Genomic DNA, 17,020 nt, shown 5'->3' on the forward strand with positions numbered 1-17,020 from the left:
ATCGTAATCAAAGAGGCCCATAGAACTTTAAAGGGCTACATTAGCATCCTGGGGAAAATCCACATTTCAGATGCCTTTGCCTTTCCTATAACAGCTTGCATCAAAATTCACAATTCCATGCTGTAAAAACTGAACCAATAACACTTAACATCATGCAACGTACATTCTAAGGAACAATTTTAAGGTTTTTTTGTTGCATACTGAAGTATTTATCATAAGACAGCTGCTCGAGACTCTCTCTATTCCAACTTCTGTTGCATAGCTATGATCCCACTGCTCATTCCACCCTTAATCCTCTAAAAATGGCTAGCCTGATTAGGAACTTCCTCTTTCTCAGGTTATAACATCGGAGTGGGAGGAAACACATCCCCCCACAGCCTCCAAAAGAAGGAGGTTATGCATTTCTTTCCACCATACAGTTTGGGTCTTCCGTCCTCAATGGATGACCTCAACCTAAACCTCAAGGACTTTACTCATAAGCAACACCTGTACTAATGCCGTGTGATTTTCTGTAATTTAGCAGGACTGTATTTCTGCAGCCGCTGCTGTGACAAATGTTAAGCACCCATGCAAAGAAACTCAGCTCTGAAGAATGGACTACAGTCCATAAACACGTACGCCACATAAAACCTGTTAACATTCAAGATGCTACAAGGACCCTTTGTGGTTTTGCTGCAACAAAATATAGACCCAGGACTGAGATAGATGAAGCTGCAGCTTCACAATTAGAAGCAGAACCACCTTAAAAAGTAAAAGACATTCGATGGTCTTTCAGCAAAGTTTGGCAGCTCTAGCAAATTACTTTGCCATTGTCTACTGATTTGTCACCAGGAAGTAAACAACGGGTTTTATTTGCATGCGGAGGATATAAGCACAGGCACTTTGAAAAAGCAGGGGTTTTTTTGGGGGGGGGGGATGCTTTATCCTCCTAACTGCAAAGCTGTCACCTAATTCAGTTCCAGTACAGTTACCCCTCTGGAAATAACCCAACTCATCAAAATCCAAGAGACAAAATTATCTTTTTCATCACCAGCAACTGAGCCAGGAGATCACCCGTTTCCTTAACATAAAATAACTCCCAGACTATTCTTTCCAGCCCAGGGTTATTGTGTGCGCCTCTCTTTTCTTTCAGACCAAACGTTTCCCCAGAGGGCCTGCCTCCGATCCTATTGTTCCTGCTTAACCATTCGAAAGAGCTATTTTTTCCTTACCCCTTTTGTATGGATTCTTTTTTTTTTCTTTTTTCTTTTTTGGAGTTTATTTGTTTTGAACTTCCTGCGCCATGTGGAATTACTACTGGAGGAAGCGAAGACAAAAAGACAGCCCGGGAGTTAAAACAACAGGAATGAAGTCAACTGGTTCATGGTTCACCTCTCTCTAAGCCCAGCATGGAAATGAAGGACACAAAATCAAAGCTAGGAAAAGTTACATGTGTGGTTGTCTGGACTGTAAATGTTATAATCACTCAAAGGGCGGCGAGGCTGGCAAGGGGACTGAGAGCTGTATCTCCCGAAATAAAATAAAATCATCACCTTTGAACTGCAGAGCTGGAAGGGATCCAATAGATCATCAAGTCCAGCCCCCTGTCAAGAAGGCACAGCAGGAATCGAACTCCTGGCTTTGCAGCCAAACTAAGTCACTGAGCTATCCAGCAGTTTGTATAACTTTTCCAAGCTTAGAAGGAACTTCACGTGGATTTTATAAACCCATGCACAAAGTGAAACACTATCAGACGGCAAGAGGACTTGTTACAGCACTTGTTAATGCATTACAATTCTTTTCGAGCGAAGCAGGCATGAAAGGGTTTGACGGGGATCGATGTGATATGGAACAAAGATCCAAATGTACAGCCTAAAACCTCAACAAAACCTACACCACTGGGGTACAGATAAGGCCAGACTCCTGAGCCATGGAGCTGTCAAGTCTGTGCATGTTCTCGCCAAACAGGTAATGGTGCGCTTTGTTAGAAGAGGTAGGGTGTTCAGGAAGGCCCCGGTTGAAATGCTTGGGACTTACAACCATGTCTAGCAACGTGCATGACAAAAATGCACTTCTGCGCATGGAGGGAGCCAGAATCTTTTCATGCAAGCCTCCAGGGACTCCGGCTAGAAAGGAAGGTGGGATGAGCTCTTACTTAGGACTGATTCTGGCCAACAGCAGGGTGAGAGCACACAGACTGACCATGTGGATTTCCTAGGCAACCTCATAAATATGTGGACCAGTGAGTGACACAGACATAAACATTTTGCACCCAGCCAGTGAGCTTAGGCGCCTGTTGGGACGAAGGAAGAGGCAGGAGTGCCAGCACAGAAGACACCCCATGTAATAAAATCCAGCTGTACTCTTCCGGCGTCCCTTGCCTTAAGATAGGTCTCCCCGCTTGGAGAAATGAGACAGCACAGCAGTCCTCTAAGATCCCGCCCAATACCCTGAGACTTTCCAATCTTATTGCAGGAAACACGGACATTTCCCCATTTCATACAGCAGGGAAACGGTGTTGCTTCACCCATCAGGCAAAGCCCTGAAAATCCCCAGTTGGTTCCAGAACTTCACCAGTCTAATCTATCCACTACAATGAATTTTGCCTGGGCTGTTGTGCATCTTGATTATGATGGTAAGATCAATGACAGTAGCTAGTGCTGTTCCATTCCCAAGACACACACAAACACACACACCTCACTACTTCTTGTGTCTTCTTGTTTCACCCGTTACTTTCCCTCTCAACTTCATTTCCCTAGAACCCTGTGTGTGTGTGTGTTGTGTGTGTATATAATTTGTTTTTTTACAAAGCCCACAAAGGGTTACTTCCCTAAACCCTCTTTTTCCTTTCCAACCTTTATTCCTAATTGTGTGCAGGTGCTTTTCCTTGTATTGTTTTCACAACAAAGAAAACAAAAACAAAATGTGAACAGCCACAACAAAAGGGCCAGAAAGATAAAATGCACCAAAAATCCTCCTCCTAACCCTTTGAAGGACCTTCCAGAATTCATGAAACGCTTGGTCACCCAGTCTTTTAGAGCCTGAAAAAGCTGATTATACAACTAAAATGCCCTGGATATCATTGGCATTAAGAGAGGTCGCAAATGTATTTCAAATGTATTACACAAAAATTATTTCTAGTTTTCCATTTATGCCTATCAATTGACATATACTATGTGAATTTGTGCTCTCCTTTCTCTCTTTCTTTCCCTGTCTTTCGGGTGTGTGTTTGCGTGTGATACATATCCTCTGTTTTTGCTGATGCCTAAGTGGATTTTCTGGCTAGAGCCTTCAAACGCCCATTCCAAATGCATCAAAGGAGCCTCAGAAGGCATTTCTGCACGGGCAGCTTCTCCCGCAGCCAAAGCGGAAGGCCTAAATAATCCAGAAAAGTTTGGGGCTGTTCAGGAAGCATGCATGACAGAGGCAGAGAACAAAATCGCAAGGACAGCTTTGAGATCGGCCACTCCAGCCAAGGATGGTGTTGAGTTATTTGACAATAACCCTTAAAAACAACAGAAGGCGGCCAACATTTGGTACGGAAAAGAGTTTCTCAGGCTGGAGAGAAAGACTCTGTTGTAACCGTGGAAAATCGCCGGAGCTGGGGTGGGAGGAGAGGGGACACTTTAAGGAGCCGGCGTCTCCACCCACACCCCTGATGGTCAGAAGGGCATCTGGAGGAAGAGCGGCCAGTTAAAATCTCCTCTGGCCTAAGGGAACGGCAAACCCTCCAGTTGGAAAACATGTGTGGCTAATTCATTATCTCACCGAGCGCTTGGGGACATCTGGCCCTGGCCGTCTCTCCCTGTCTCTCACACACCGTCTGTGGCGCTACAGAATCTTCCTGAAGACAGATGTGACTCTTCTGTTTTGTCTTCCAACCAGCTTTCAGTGGAAACTTTCCAGAGACGGACTGGGAGGGGCCATAATGTACGGGCAACTCATGCACAAATGTCCAAAGAGGTACGCCCCGTGTGTTCCGTGTCAGGGAAGAAAAACCCACAACAAGTCTGGGGGCGCCTTTAAGAATCCCATGTTTGACCTGGCCTGAGCTTTTCTTGACTTTTTGACATGCACGGAGGGGAATAAACCAAACCGGGGGGGGGGGGGGTAAACACACTCCCGGTCCTGAGGCAGGCAAGGACAGCATGAAGCAAGACGCAGAAAACAGCAAATGCCATCCTTAAGCTTGGCCATCAACTTTCAAGTGGCTGATAAGCATGAGCATCTTGGCAACGGTAAAGTCAAGTTACACTAAGCCTGCAGTCACACTGGCAATCGGAACCACATTTAAGTCTCATTTAAATCAATTTAGATTTCATCCTTTGCATGACACAAGGGTGAAATGGATTGATATGGCCTGCAAAGTGATTTTTTTTTTCAAGCTGGCAAGCTGCGGCTTTTTTTAAAAAAATACTTTGCTTCTAAAATCATTTCCATTCTATGCAGTTTTGTGGATGTTAACACAGCTATCATTTTTATTTGTGCTTATGTGGATTTTGGGTAGTGGGGCACTGTCATTTTTCCTTTTTTTAAAAAAAAAAAACTTTCTTAACATGTTTGACGCTGCATCACTTTATCAATATGTTTGGCATTACAACCGCCTACCCCATTCTCTCCATTCAGTCGATGAAAGAGCCAGTGGGGCAGCAGAAGACCAATGGGCAGAGAGCGGGCACATCTGGAATGGAAGACGTCCTGCATGCCAGAGCATTTTCCTGCAAAGCAGCTAGAAGCCTCTCCTTCTCATTTTTTTTCATTCTTAATCATCTGTGGTGCCCCCCCTCACGGTTTCTAGAGACTACTGTGGCACATCCTAGAGACTCAATTTAGCGATGTATCACTTACTTTTTTGGGGAAAAAAACAACAACACCCTAAAATCTTTAAGAACAATGTGCTCCTAAAGCAAAAAAGGAAATGATCTCAAGAGTGTGGACACCAAAACTAGTTTAAATCACCTGAAATAAATTGATTCCCATTCAGTGCATGTAAATGTGGTTTAAACACCACATGGTTTAAATCTGTTTGTTTTTTAAGTCTGAACAGAATCCATTGAAATTGCCAGTGTAACCACAGCCTGAGTCATCCTCTCAGGTGATGAAGCCATGTTGAGAGAGAGTACCTCTTTCAGCTAAAGCCAGCCAGGTTTTGACTCAGCCTCCGGTTGTGGAGGGGGGGACATTTATGCTAAACATAGTAGAATAAGTGATATAGACAGATCTTCATGGATGAGTTGACAATACCTATAAGAGAGATAAGAAGTCACCATCCTTATTCAAGCTAATATTCCCGCCACCATGGTTTTATATAGACATATCTCGATACTTCTCTCACAAACATTTTATGTTCTACCAAAAAACAAACCAGCACTCCAAACAACTAACAAACATCTCTAGCAACCAATAGGAACAGAAAAGCAATGGAAGCTCTTTATATTGGGCCACAACCTTGATCCACCAACCGACACCATATTTACAGGGATAGGAAAACAGTTTACCAGGTAAACAAATGCCTATTGTACATCAAAAGGCATAGAAGCCTTCCTGGAAAAATAAGTGGCAACAATACTTAGGTGTGAAAGAGTTGTTGAAAATTCAAGACCTGTGGTTGGCTGGTGCTGAAGTAGCAAATGCAGTGAGCCACAAACGGAAGACCCGAGTTCAGATCTCGCTTCAGAGAGGAACTTGTGAAGTAGCCCTTGGCAAGCCATTCCCTTCAATTCTCACAGGGCTTTTGGAAGAATAAGCATGCACATTTGGGTAAAGTCTTCTTTAGTAAATTGAACCCATGGCATCCATCAGGAATGGAGCGGGTTGGGGGCATCGGGCAGGAGGAATGAAGGTCCTACACCTTCTCCACCAAGAGGTGTTGATGATGGCCCTTGGAAACCGAGGGAGGAGGCCCTCAGCGAACTCACCCCTCTTCTGTCAACAGGGCTGTTTTTAGTGATTTTTTGTTTAATTCAGGAAGCGGTAGGTGCAGAAATGTTGTAAGAAAGAAAAGGCCCTTTGCTTGAGAAAGTGAAGGGGGGGAACACCCCTCAGCAAAAAGCAAATCCAGACTGTACTGCAGCTTTTTTAAAAAAAAAATAAAGTGGAACAACTCAATATAACTGATGTTGACGCTTGTTTTAGGGCTTGGGAAAAAAAAACCGACGGCTAGCCTCAGATCAAGGCAAGAAGATACCTAGAGAGGCCTGCCTGTCAGCCAACCTGAGAGGAAACATAATTTTTAAAGCGGCTCATTTTTTTTTCCAGTGTGCAACCCGAACCCTTTTGAACAACAGCAGGAGGAAGCAACAGGGGGTGAAATCTGTCTTCGCCAGAATGCGCTTTTATGGAGTCCTTTTACAACATGCTGTATTCCCTTAACATCAAAACCCATTCACAGCCTTGCTTTTTCCACACCTGAAATGAAGCAGCAGGTAGAAAGGCTCGGTTTTGCACCTCTACAGTGCCCACAATTACTCTTCCTTTTGGGGAAAAAAAAACCCAAATCCATAGTCACCGTAAACCTGGAGGCTCCCCTGACAATCCCACCGGCAACCTCCCCAGGCAGAGGCCAACGTTTGAGACCTGTTCAGGTTTTCAGACTTCCGGACAGCCAAGCAAACCTTCTGTATCCCCCCCAGATGCAAAATGCAGCAGTCAGATGGCCGACTGGATCACAGGGAACATATAACCCTCCCGCTGGCTGCCAATCTATTTCCGGCCACAACTCAAAGTGATGGTTTTAACCCATAAAGCCCTAAATGACTTGGGATCAAGCGATCTCAAGGACCCTTTCTCCCTTTATGAACCTGCCCAGGTGTTGAGATCACCAGGGAAGGCCTTCCTCTCGATCCCACTACCTTCACAGGTGTGCTTGGTGAGCACATGGGAGAGGGGCCTTCTCAGTGGTTGCTCCTTTAGACTCTGGAACTCCCTCCCACTGGAGGGCAGCTGGGCCCTGTCTTTGCCGTCCTTCCACCAGCAGGCCAAGACCTTTCTCTTCAGGCAAGCTTTCCCTGAGTGACTGACTGACTGACTGAGTAGCATATTTTAACAGACTGTTGTACCTTACTGCTTTGAATATATTTTGTTGTTACTTATGTTATTTGTTAGATTTTGTTTGCAATTGTGTAGCCACTGTGGTTAGCTTTAACGTAAGCCACTTGGGTCCTTTTTAAGGAGAACGGCTGGGTAAAAATACTTCAAATAAATAAATACTCTCAACCTGAGCTGGGCTGTTTTCTCTCTCTCTCTCTCTCTCTCTCTCTCTCTCTCACACACACACACACACACACACACACACACACACACACACACACACACACACACACACACACACACACACACACACACACACACACACACACACACACACACACACACACACACACACACACACACACACACACACACACACACACACACACACACCTTAGCCTCTGTACAGGCTCATGCTATCGTTATGTATCTGTTTTGGCTACAGACGTCTCCAGACTGAAATTTAAACGCACTTCCCTTAAAGAAAAATTATTTATACATTTTACTGAATATGTTTAATTGGCACAATTTTGGCAGATAACATTTTTCATGCATTTCCCTAATATTATTTTTGCCTCTCACCCAATATCAGCATTCATTTATCTGTTTTACCCATTCCCTCCCTGACTCAAAACATTTTTTTTAATCATCAGCCCTATTTAACCGGCATGTTTAAAACCAAATGCTTTCTTGTGCAAAGTATTTCAAGGCCAATGTGTGCCTCCTCAAGACAAGGGCCATGGCTTTTCATGGAATGCAGGAGAGTTTTCTTTCCCTTCCTGAAGGTAGACCCATTAGCTTTACAAAAGACCCGCTCCTGATGGAAATGAAAAGTAGATTGGGTTTGTGGACAAGGCAACAGCTGGCATTTTCAGAGTGCCGTGGGGAATATCTGCTCTTCAAATCTGCCACGGCCGTGCCTGAGACTTTTCTAAAATGGCATTCGGTTATCAAGGTTAATCTATGCTTCGATCAGGTAAATCAATACTGGGACATTTCTGGACTATTTTCAAAAGCTGTCCCATCTATTCTGCATGACAATAATCTAATAATCGGTTTGAAAGCTGACAAGGACGAACCTAAAAGTGCCTTCATTCTTGTCTCTAGCATTGGGGGGGCTGTCAAAAAAAAAAAAGGAGAAGGAGGGCTCGTTTGATATTTTTGCCATTCCAAGGCTGACAGAATAGGGATAAGGAGGCCTTGGTTCGAATCCCGGCTCTGCCATAGAAACTCAACCAGGAGGTGGAACTGGTCAAACCACTCCTTAAAATACCTCAATTACGTTGAAAGTGTTTTTAGGGTTGTTATGAGTCAGTTCTGACTTGGTGGTACATCACGGCAACAATAAATACCACCGATTATCTGTCCTGCCTTTTCTTCCTGTCAGTTTTTTTCCCCCCTTCCTATATGGGAATCCACGCAGAATTTCTGTATGTGTTTTGCGGAAGGTGTGCCTTTACTCACTTCTAATGTACAGTTTTTGAATTCTATCTTTCTGTTCTTTCATTCCCCATCTTGCACATACTATATTATCGTTTAAATGTTTTATGATTATGATTGTCTTTGATTACGATTGTGAAGTTTTTATTGTCACTTAATGATATTTTAGGATTTTGTAAGCCGCCCCGAGTAGACGCTGTCTAGGGGGGCAGGGTATAAATTGAATGAATAAATAAATAAAATAAATAAGTGCATGGCTTTTCATGCATTCCACCAACCCCCTCCCCCCCATTCACGAAAGTGGGTTTCTGCACGTTTTCCTGGATCGATACAATTCTACCCATTTGTATCTTAAGAATGCCTGCCTGATGCCAGGTATGCACATTTTATTTCTGCAGAAAGCACTGCAAAGCTTAGCAAGAGGCCAGTTGCAGTGGGAAAGGAAACTTTGTCTTGGGTCATTTCACTAACAATCTTGAAAAAAAAACGCCAAATTATTTTGCATTTCCCCAAAGGGTCAGCGGCTCGGACCAAAGGTGTCTCCAAGTGTGTTCTGTGCATTTCCTTCCCAAACGGTGCCTGCCCCATCTCTGTGACATCACAAGCACCCGCTCTGTGACATCACCAGGGCCCGCCCCTTGGTCTCTAGTTTCAGCTCTCTAAACTCAGGGAAGGGGGAACGCTCTGGGCCTGGCTGCCCTCGTTTGGAGGCGCTCTGTGACCTTGTGATCCCTGCTAAGGCTTTGGGGCCGGCTCGCCTAGACAGGCTGTGGATTTCAGCCTGAAATGCCCTCTTGCTGAATCTGAACACTGCGCATCGCAGTGAGGAAGACAATAGGGCAGGCATGTGTGGGGCAGGGGCTTATGTCTCACTGAACGGGAATGAATGGCTGAGCGTTCTGTGCTTTTATCCGAACAATGAAAGTGAAAGCCAACAGAATTTTCTTTGGAGAGGGAGGGGCTTTCAAAACATCGTTCAAGTGATGGAAATGTAAACACTGGGAGGCCAGCCTCCCATGAGGGGATGACTGTGAAAAGCTATCTGCTGAAGGGATTCCCAGGCGAAACTGGTCCATCGGGGTAAATAAGCTGGCTCACGTGGCCACAGCTTTCACTCTGAACACAACTATGAATCTCAACTCCTCTTGGAAGCTTGGCATGATTAGGACTGGGCAGTCCTTTGGTTAGGAGACAAAATTAATAGAACACTAATTAAAATCTCAAGCCAATTGGCAGTTCAGTCTCTGGCTGCAGAGCCAGAGGTTGGGAGTTTGATTCCCTGCTGTGCGTCTAGAGAGAACAGCCAGCCTGGGTGGCCTTGGGCCAGCTGCACCATCCCAAGGCTGCCCCTAGAGGAAGGGAAGGCTAAAGCACTTCTCTGTATTCTCTACCTGAGAAACCCTGAAAAAGGTTGCCATAAGTACAATGACACTATTGTTGTTGTTGTTGTTGTTGTTGTTGTTGTTGTTGTTGTTGTTGTTGTTGTTGTTGTTGTTGTTATGAGTTGATGCACATTTTTAAAAAATATGTGTGGCTTTCCCAAGTGTGGTAGGAAGAGAAAGGGAGTGAATGAAGGGCTGTGTCAAAGTAAGAGAGTTGTGGGCAGGGGTGTGTCTGGCCCCGCCCACTTTCTGGCCACACCCACAAATTCCATGTGGCCTTACGGGAATCCCAGCCTTCTGGAGAAAAAGGGCTCAACCATGCCTGCTTGCGCCACCACCCTTTGATAATATCTGGAAAAGATGACAACCAACACTCCTTACACCCAAGAAGCCCTGCTAGCTTTCCCTGCCATGGGAGTTACCTGGGTTCTATTCAGATAAACCTGGGATTTAGCTCCTCTCCTTCCCTCTGAGCTAGTCACTGAAAAGACAGGGAAGGGAGTGACCCGCATTCCAAAAGAGAAGAGGAGGAAAAAAGGAAAAAAAAATTCCAGAGCAAGCTGAGTCCTCCTTCGCTAACAGGAGCATTCTGGTTTTTAAACAGCCGGGACATGGAAGATGCCGCCCTCGTGTTAATATTTGCACTGCCGGCCTGCCCGTTTAAAAATAGAACCAACGCCGGCTTTCAAAGAGTGGTAAACAGATCTTGGGAGTCAAAACTTGGGTTTTAATCCTCGGGGGAGAAATTAATGCACACACACCATTTTTTTTTTTTCGGCCACACTGCTTCTCCAAGGCCTTTCATTCTGAAAGACAAGGAATAAGCACCTTTGGAAGGAAATGCTTCTATTTGTATCCGGCAGAATGTTCAAAGGGAACGAGGTTATCCCTGAGGAAAGCAGAACTGAGTCCAGAATCCTATGCACTTCACCAACTTCATTTTGGAAAGCATTAAAAACCATGGTGGAAAGGAATCCGAACTCTACAAGAAATTAAAAGAAGACTGAGACCCAGAAGAGCAGCAACGAAGGAATTAGAAAAGATCGTCAAAGGTAAGGAGGTATCCCTGGAGATCAAGGCCAAGATCATCCACACTCTTGTATTTCCGATCACCGTGTACGGGTGTGAAAGCTGGACAGTGAAGAAAGTTGAAAGGGGGGGGATGATTTGTTTGAAAGCTGGTGCTGGAGGAGAGCTTTGCTGATGCCCTGGACTGGCAGAAAGACAGACAAGTGGGTGCCAGATCAAATCAAGCCCAAACTCTCTCTGGAGGGCAAAATGATGAAACGGAGGCTATCCTGCTTTGGGCCCATCGTGAGAAGTCAGGGTTCTCTGGGAAAGACCATCGTGCTGGGAAAAAAGATGGAAGGCAGCAGGAAAAGAGGAAGACCCAATATGAGATGGGTTGACTTGCTAAACGAAGCCATGGAATTGAGTTTGCAGGAGCTGAGCCGGGCGGGTCATTTTGGGGACGGCTCATTCCCAGGGTCACCGTCCATCGGGGCTGCCTTGACAGCACCTAATAATAACAATAAGTATTTTTTTTTCAAACACAGAGCAATGGGCGCCATCCCCCACTGCCATGTCCTGATTTCAAAGCCCTTCCCGAAAAAGGATGAGAGAATATGACTCCAACCTTCCCTCCACTTCAAAAAAAGAGGTTTATGCTTCCAGTCAGCAAGACCACGGACCTTCCTGCCAGATGGGACAAAGGGAGCCACAACCAACCTAAGGAAAAGCCGTGAGATTATATTTATCTTGGCCATATTTTGGTTGAAGGGAAGACTGGTGGTCTGGGTCAGAGGTCCCATTGACCACCGTGTGTGGCTCAACCCCCATGCCTATCAGCCCCAGCCAGTCCAAACAAAGATAAGGAGGGGAGAGGGCTGAAAAATCACCCATCGTTGACAAGATCCAGCCGGCCACTTCTACCCTCCTTACTTTCGTGGTCCCTGCAGCCAAGAGAGGGGCCGAAGGGGGGGGGGAAACCTTTGTCCCCACTGTGGACCTGCCCAAGTGGCCAACCCCACCACCTAATCCCACTTCCCTCTCTGTCCCAACTCAGCCGTGGAAGCTCTCCCAGCCACGCCAACGGAGTGATTCAGAAAGAGAAAAGCCAGGAGTTCCCCAACGGCCTGCTAAGCACATCATTATTGAGAGACCGTAGGAGGTGTAGGGTATTATTAGGTGAAGGTAAGCGGCACAATCACCTTCACCTGTCGCTTTGCACAGCCCAATTTATGTCAATGTCTACATTTCTGATGATCCACAGATATTGCTACTGCCTCTGTGTGTATTCAGCTGACACTCAAGCGGGTTTAAGCCGTTAAAGTCCTCATTCTCTCTTTCACTTAATTTTTTTTTAGACACCTTCAGTCCCTACGCAAGAATCAAAAACATGTGCTTTTCTTCCTTGCTAAGGGTTTTTCTGTTTATGCTGTTTGCATAAAGCCCCTGGGCCTTTCTCTGCCAAGCCCTGTTTCCAACCTTGGGTCTCCAGAGGTTCATGGACTACAACTCCCCGAAATCCCAGCGAGTGGGGAAGGCTTCTGGGAGTTGTAGTCCAAGAACCACTGGCAACCCACGGTTGGGAACCCTTGTTTTCAAAAAGCAGTACCTGGCCCTTCTGCAAGACAAGCAGCCCACATGTGTAATTCTCCATGCAGATCTCCAAGAATAAGGCCATTAAGGATTTGAATTCCCTTCCTATGCAAAAAGATCTCCAGGTTTCCCCAGCAAGACCTAGAGCTTTTAACATTTCTGGAAAATTGTGATCACTCTCACATGGGAATCTGGCACAAAACCCACTGCAGAGCCTCTCCATGTGTGAATGTCTCAAGTGCATAAGACCAAAAAGAAAAAAAAATGGAAAACTATTTTTAACAGTCACAAATGGGATATACAGTCCTCATAGCTTTTAGCAGGATAATGTAGGGACAATTCAGAATTTTACAGCTCTACCTAGGGTTCCCTCCTTCTACCTAGCCAGGTCTACTAGCCAATGACCTCTGCTAGCCAATGGAGTGGGCTTAATGGGGATTAAATCCCAATGAGTTGTGCCCCAGTAGCTTTCTCTTCCCTGTACACTCCTCCTTCTTTTCCCCCCGGGATCTCTGTCTCTCCATCCTGCAATGCATTCAACTTATCCGAGGAATCTAATTCCCAAAATTCTACACACACATGCACACACATGCCAGTGTGAGCATTCGAAGTTGCAAACTGGCACATCCTACTGGGTGCCACACCAGTAGAAGGCTTCGTCTGGGCTGTTCTTAAAAATCATCAAAGCCATTCCCGCCTCTCCAAAGGAGCAGGCGCTGGAAGCGGCCCGGGTGTGAGAAAGTCTTGGCCTGTCCTGAATCAGCTGCTGGTTTGGCAAAGCAAGGGCTTAAACACACACACACACAAACACAAAGAAATGAAAGAGTAGGATTCCAAGCCAAGGGGAAGGCTGTCATGAGAAACGGTGTTTACACCCGGTGCCCGATTTCCTTGGTTTTGCTATAAAACAAGACAATAAAGGCCAACTCCAATGATCAGCAACAGTTAAAGTAGACTCATTGAATCAATGGGAACTTGGTAAGCTGTGTAAGTTCCATTGACTGAGCAGGTCTACTCTAGGTGAGGCTATCAAGTGGATTTAACCCACAGCTGCTTCTATCCAGTACTTCCAAATTCAGAAAGTTTGATCAAAGTTGGGAGTTCCAAAAAAAGGAAATTCTCTAAGCTCTCAGCTCTCCGACTGCTAAATCATCTGCATCGCTGCAGCCAGATCCTGGAGGGTGATGCTCCCCTTGTGTTTCCAGGCGGGGGCGGGAGGGGGGGTCAAAGTAGACCAGAAGGGGGGGCCGCCGCTGGATGCTTTAGGACTACATCTCCCATCAACCAGAACCAGACGAGCCAAAGGCGAGGGAGGATGGGGCTTGGAACACCAAAAGTTGACCCCCCTCCCAACCGGAGCCGAGCCCAGCTCTGACGCTCGAGTAGACAGAGATGTCCACGGGGCCCTTGCGACAGACTTTCTAGCCCATGAGCCGGGATCAGGGTATGAACAGGGAATTTCACATATAATGAAGGAAGCAAGGAGGAGGAGGGAGGGAAAGGAACTTGTCTTTTGAAGCCTTGCTCAAAGAAAGAAAGAAAGAAAGAAAGAAAGAAAGAAAGAAAGAAAGAAAGAAAGAAAGAAAGAAAGAAAGATGCGCAGAGGCGTCTCTTTCTTCTCCCCCCCATCTCCTGTTTTGATTACCTTGCCAAGCTGTGCGCTCCTATCGCCGCTTCCGCGGGCGCGGTCCTTCCGCGGCTGGCCCAAACGGAGCTCCAGGAAGGCGCCGGCTCGTTCCTCTTTCCAGGGCCGACCGGGGCGGCCCGGCAGCGCCCGTCCTTCGGTTTCCTCCCCGCCGCCGCGCCGTCGGAACGCCGAGCCGGCCTCGGTCCTCTCCACGCGCTCCTAAGCACCAAACAAAAAGGCGTCCAACTTTCGCCAAGAAAGTTTTCTCGGAAACTGGACCGCCCGCGCCCCCCCCCCCTTTTCCCGTCCGCGATCCTCTGGCTCTCCGACGGCGCGCCCGCGGAATCCGAGGCTCCGGCCGCTCCTGCGCGAGCGCAAGTTGCGCGGCAGGCGGCTAGCGGTGGTGCGCAACCGGGAGAGCCGCCGAGCCGAGCGGGTGGCGCTGGCCGGGCGTGCGGAGACACGCGGAGGGAAGCCCGGAGCCAGTCTCCGGCGGCGGACCCACCCCGCAAGGCCGGGGGAAGAGGCGGAGGAAAAGGCGGAGGGAAAAAAACACAACGCACGTGTGAACGCGGAGAAGCCGAGACTCGGAAGGCTCGTTCTCCGCAGGGAACCGTCTGGAGAGAGAGAGAGAGAGCGCGCTCCATAAGGACATCTCTCTCACTCACACACACACACACACACACACACGACGCATACAGGGCCCCTTTCTTTCGTCCAGCAGCGTCCCTCGGCCAGGTCTCCTCGTGTGTAAAGGAGGGAGGAAGAGAGGGGAGCAAGCCCCTCTCCTCCCCGGGAGATTTTAACTTCATCAAGCCTTCCTTAGGTTTGGACGAAGCAACCCTAAGCAACCTGGTTGTGTTGCATCCAAAACCGCCTTTAAACATCTCTTTTTCCGGCCAGTCCGTTCTCCTCCTTCCTGCTCTCTTTTTCCACGGATTTTTACTCTGAATGACCAGCTGTAACAATCAATATTTTCTCTTTCTCCCTCAGAGACCAAAAGCCGTACTTTCTGTATCTCTTTTGCTTCAGTTTCTTGAGCTTTATTCATTCACTTTGGTATGTCTTCGTTGGTCATCCCCTTGCTCCAAAAACTTTAGCATCCTGCAAAGTAACCAGCATCCCATATCCTCAAAACTGAATCTGGAAGGGAGTTCAATTGACATTCGGTATTGTTTTTTCATAGTTTAGCCACTTGGAGACCTGAGAGGATCTCGGTGTGTGTGTGTGTGTGGAAATTTACTCCCCTTCCAAAGTTGCTCAAGCTCTGGCTTCTAGAACATACATGCATTCTGCTCATCCTATCCATCCATAATGTGTGCATTCCACATGAATGTGGAAAAACCACCATACAAACCTCATTTTGGGTACAGTAGGGCTGCGGTATCCATGGAGGGGGGTCAGTTCCAAGCCCCCCCCCCCGCCCCGTGGATATCGGAAAATGCGGAAAAAATCAAATCCTATATTGTATATTGCATGGTATTTGGCTCTCTCTAGTGGCCAATTCTGGTAAATACACCCTGGAAATATGTATGAATACATATTTCTGAGATTTTTTATTTAGTATTTTCAGGCAGGACATAAATGAATCAGTCGATACTGATGCCATGAATCAGGGGTCCAATTGTATTTTTATTCTAATATTGAATGCATTCAATGAGATTCATTCCTGATCAGTGTGGATTCCATTGGCAGCTTGTCCGTCTCTCATTTCTGTGCCCTGCCGTGCATAAAGTGTGCAGAGTTGGAAAATGCACGATCTAATCCCGGTTCATCCCCCAAACACTCACGGGCCCCTTTGAAGGGGTTTATCTGTCCTTTCGGAGTTGGTGTGCTGCCAGCATCAGCTGGGCCTAATCCTGTGAGCCTGGAGGTGGGAGGGAACGACAAAGCGGTTTTATCTGATGCTTTCATAAAGAACATGCCTTCCTAAGCATCAGGATGGAAACCAGTGGCATGTCTACTGAAAAGACCGCTTGTGTTCAAAGCATATGAATTCTCACAGACTCATGGGCTCAGATGTCACATGAGAGTCAAAAAATCTGGACGGATGATCAATAAGTGAATAACGAATGAAAGCTAAGGACCCATTCAAGTACCCAAATGTAGCATGAGGAACACGATGGGAATGGAATGATCAATCAACGCTTGTGCAAATCCCCCTTGATTCAATGGGTCTACTCTAGTGAAGAGCTAGGCTGTGGAATGAAGCCACGTCAAGAATCAGCGCTCAGTATATTGCGGGTAATTCCAGGGTGTGATTACAGTGCAGGTTTCCACTGGAGCAGCCCACGGTTTTGAAACCTGCTGATCGTCTTTCCAGCTTTCCGACTACCCGTTATGTGCAAAACATTGGCACATTCTGCCAGCTGCTGCCAGCTGCAGGTCCGAAAGCTGGCAGCAGTTTTCGGACACACTCCCTCCAAACATTTATCTCCCTGGCTCACCCCCCTCCTACACCTTGAAAAGCAATCTCTGGCTCTTTCACTCCCCTTAAATTTTTTAGCATTAGGAAACACACACACACACACACACAAAACATCATTCTGCCTCTGGGGCAGGTGTTACCTAGCTGTACCTTTCCCAATCCAGCCACACCTCAAAATTGGTTGGTTTGGGAGGGATCATGTCTAAGAAAGCCAAGAAACAACTTCATCTAGAAAACATGGGCTAAAGCCATGGTTTTTAGCTGGGATTCGGAGAGTCAGACGTGCAATGTGGCTTAGCCTGCTCTGGCTTTTCGCATGTCTGGAACGCACCTCCCCTCCACCTCCTTAGCTAAGAATTTTCAAAATCCATGGTGTTGTATTTTACTTTATTTAGATGCCACTGTTCTCCCCCATAGAGAGGACTTCAGGCAGCTCACGAGAAATTAGCAGGGCTGTGAACGGTAGAACATTTTGGAGGTCAGCTCATTCCTAGGATCACAGTAGATCAAGGACAACTTGATGGCACACCATTC

The 17,020-nt window shown here is 46.6% G+C and overlaps 1 protein-coding gene across 3 annotated transcripts in view; it reads right to left on the reverse strand.

Annotated features, from left to right (window-relative positions):
- Window positions 1-14,437, reverse strand: part of ARHGEF9 (Cdc42 guanine nucleotide exchange factor 9) — a 165,872-nt gene extending 151,435 nt beyond the window's left edge. Inside the window, exon 1 of one of the 3 annotated variants that reach the window (XM_072981465.2) lies at window positions 14,077-14,424. The gene's annotated coding sequence lies outside the window, so the exon portion shown is untranslated. Of the gene's footprint in view, window positions 1-14,076 lie in introns of all 3 variants that reach the window. The other 2 variants (XM_072981464.2, XM_072981466.2) reach the window with 2 other exon arrangements.
- Between the last annotated feature and the right edge of the window lie 2,583 nt (window positions 14,438-17,020).

This window comes from Pogona vitticeps, chromosome 11 (assembly GCF_051106095.1).
Source record: "Pogona vitticeps strain Pit_001003342236 chromosome 11, PviZW2.1, whole genome shotgun sequence".
NCBI lineage: Eukaryota > Metazoa > Chordata > Lepidosauria > Squamata > Agamidae > Pogona > Pogona vitticeps.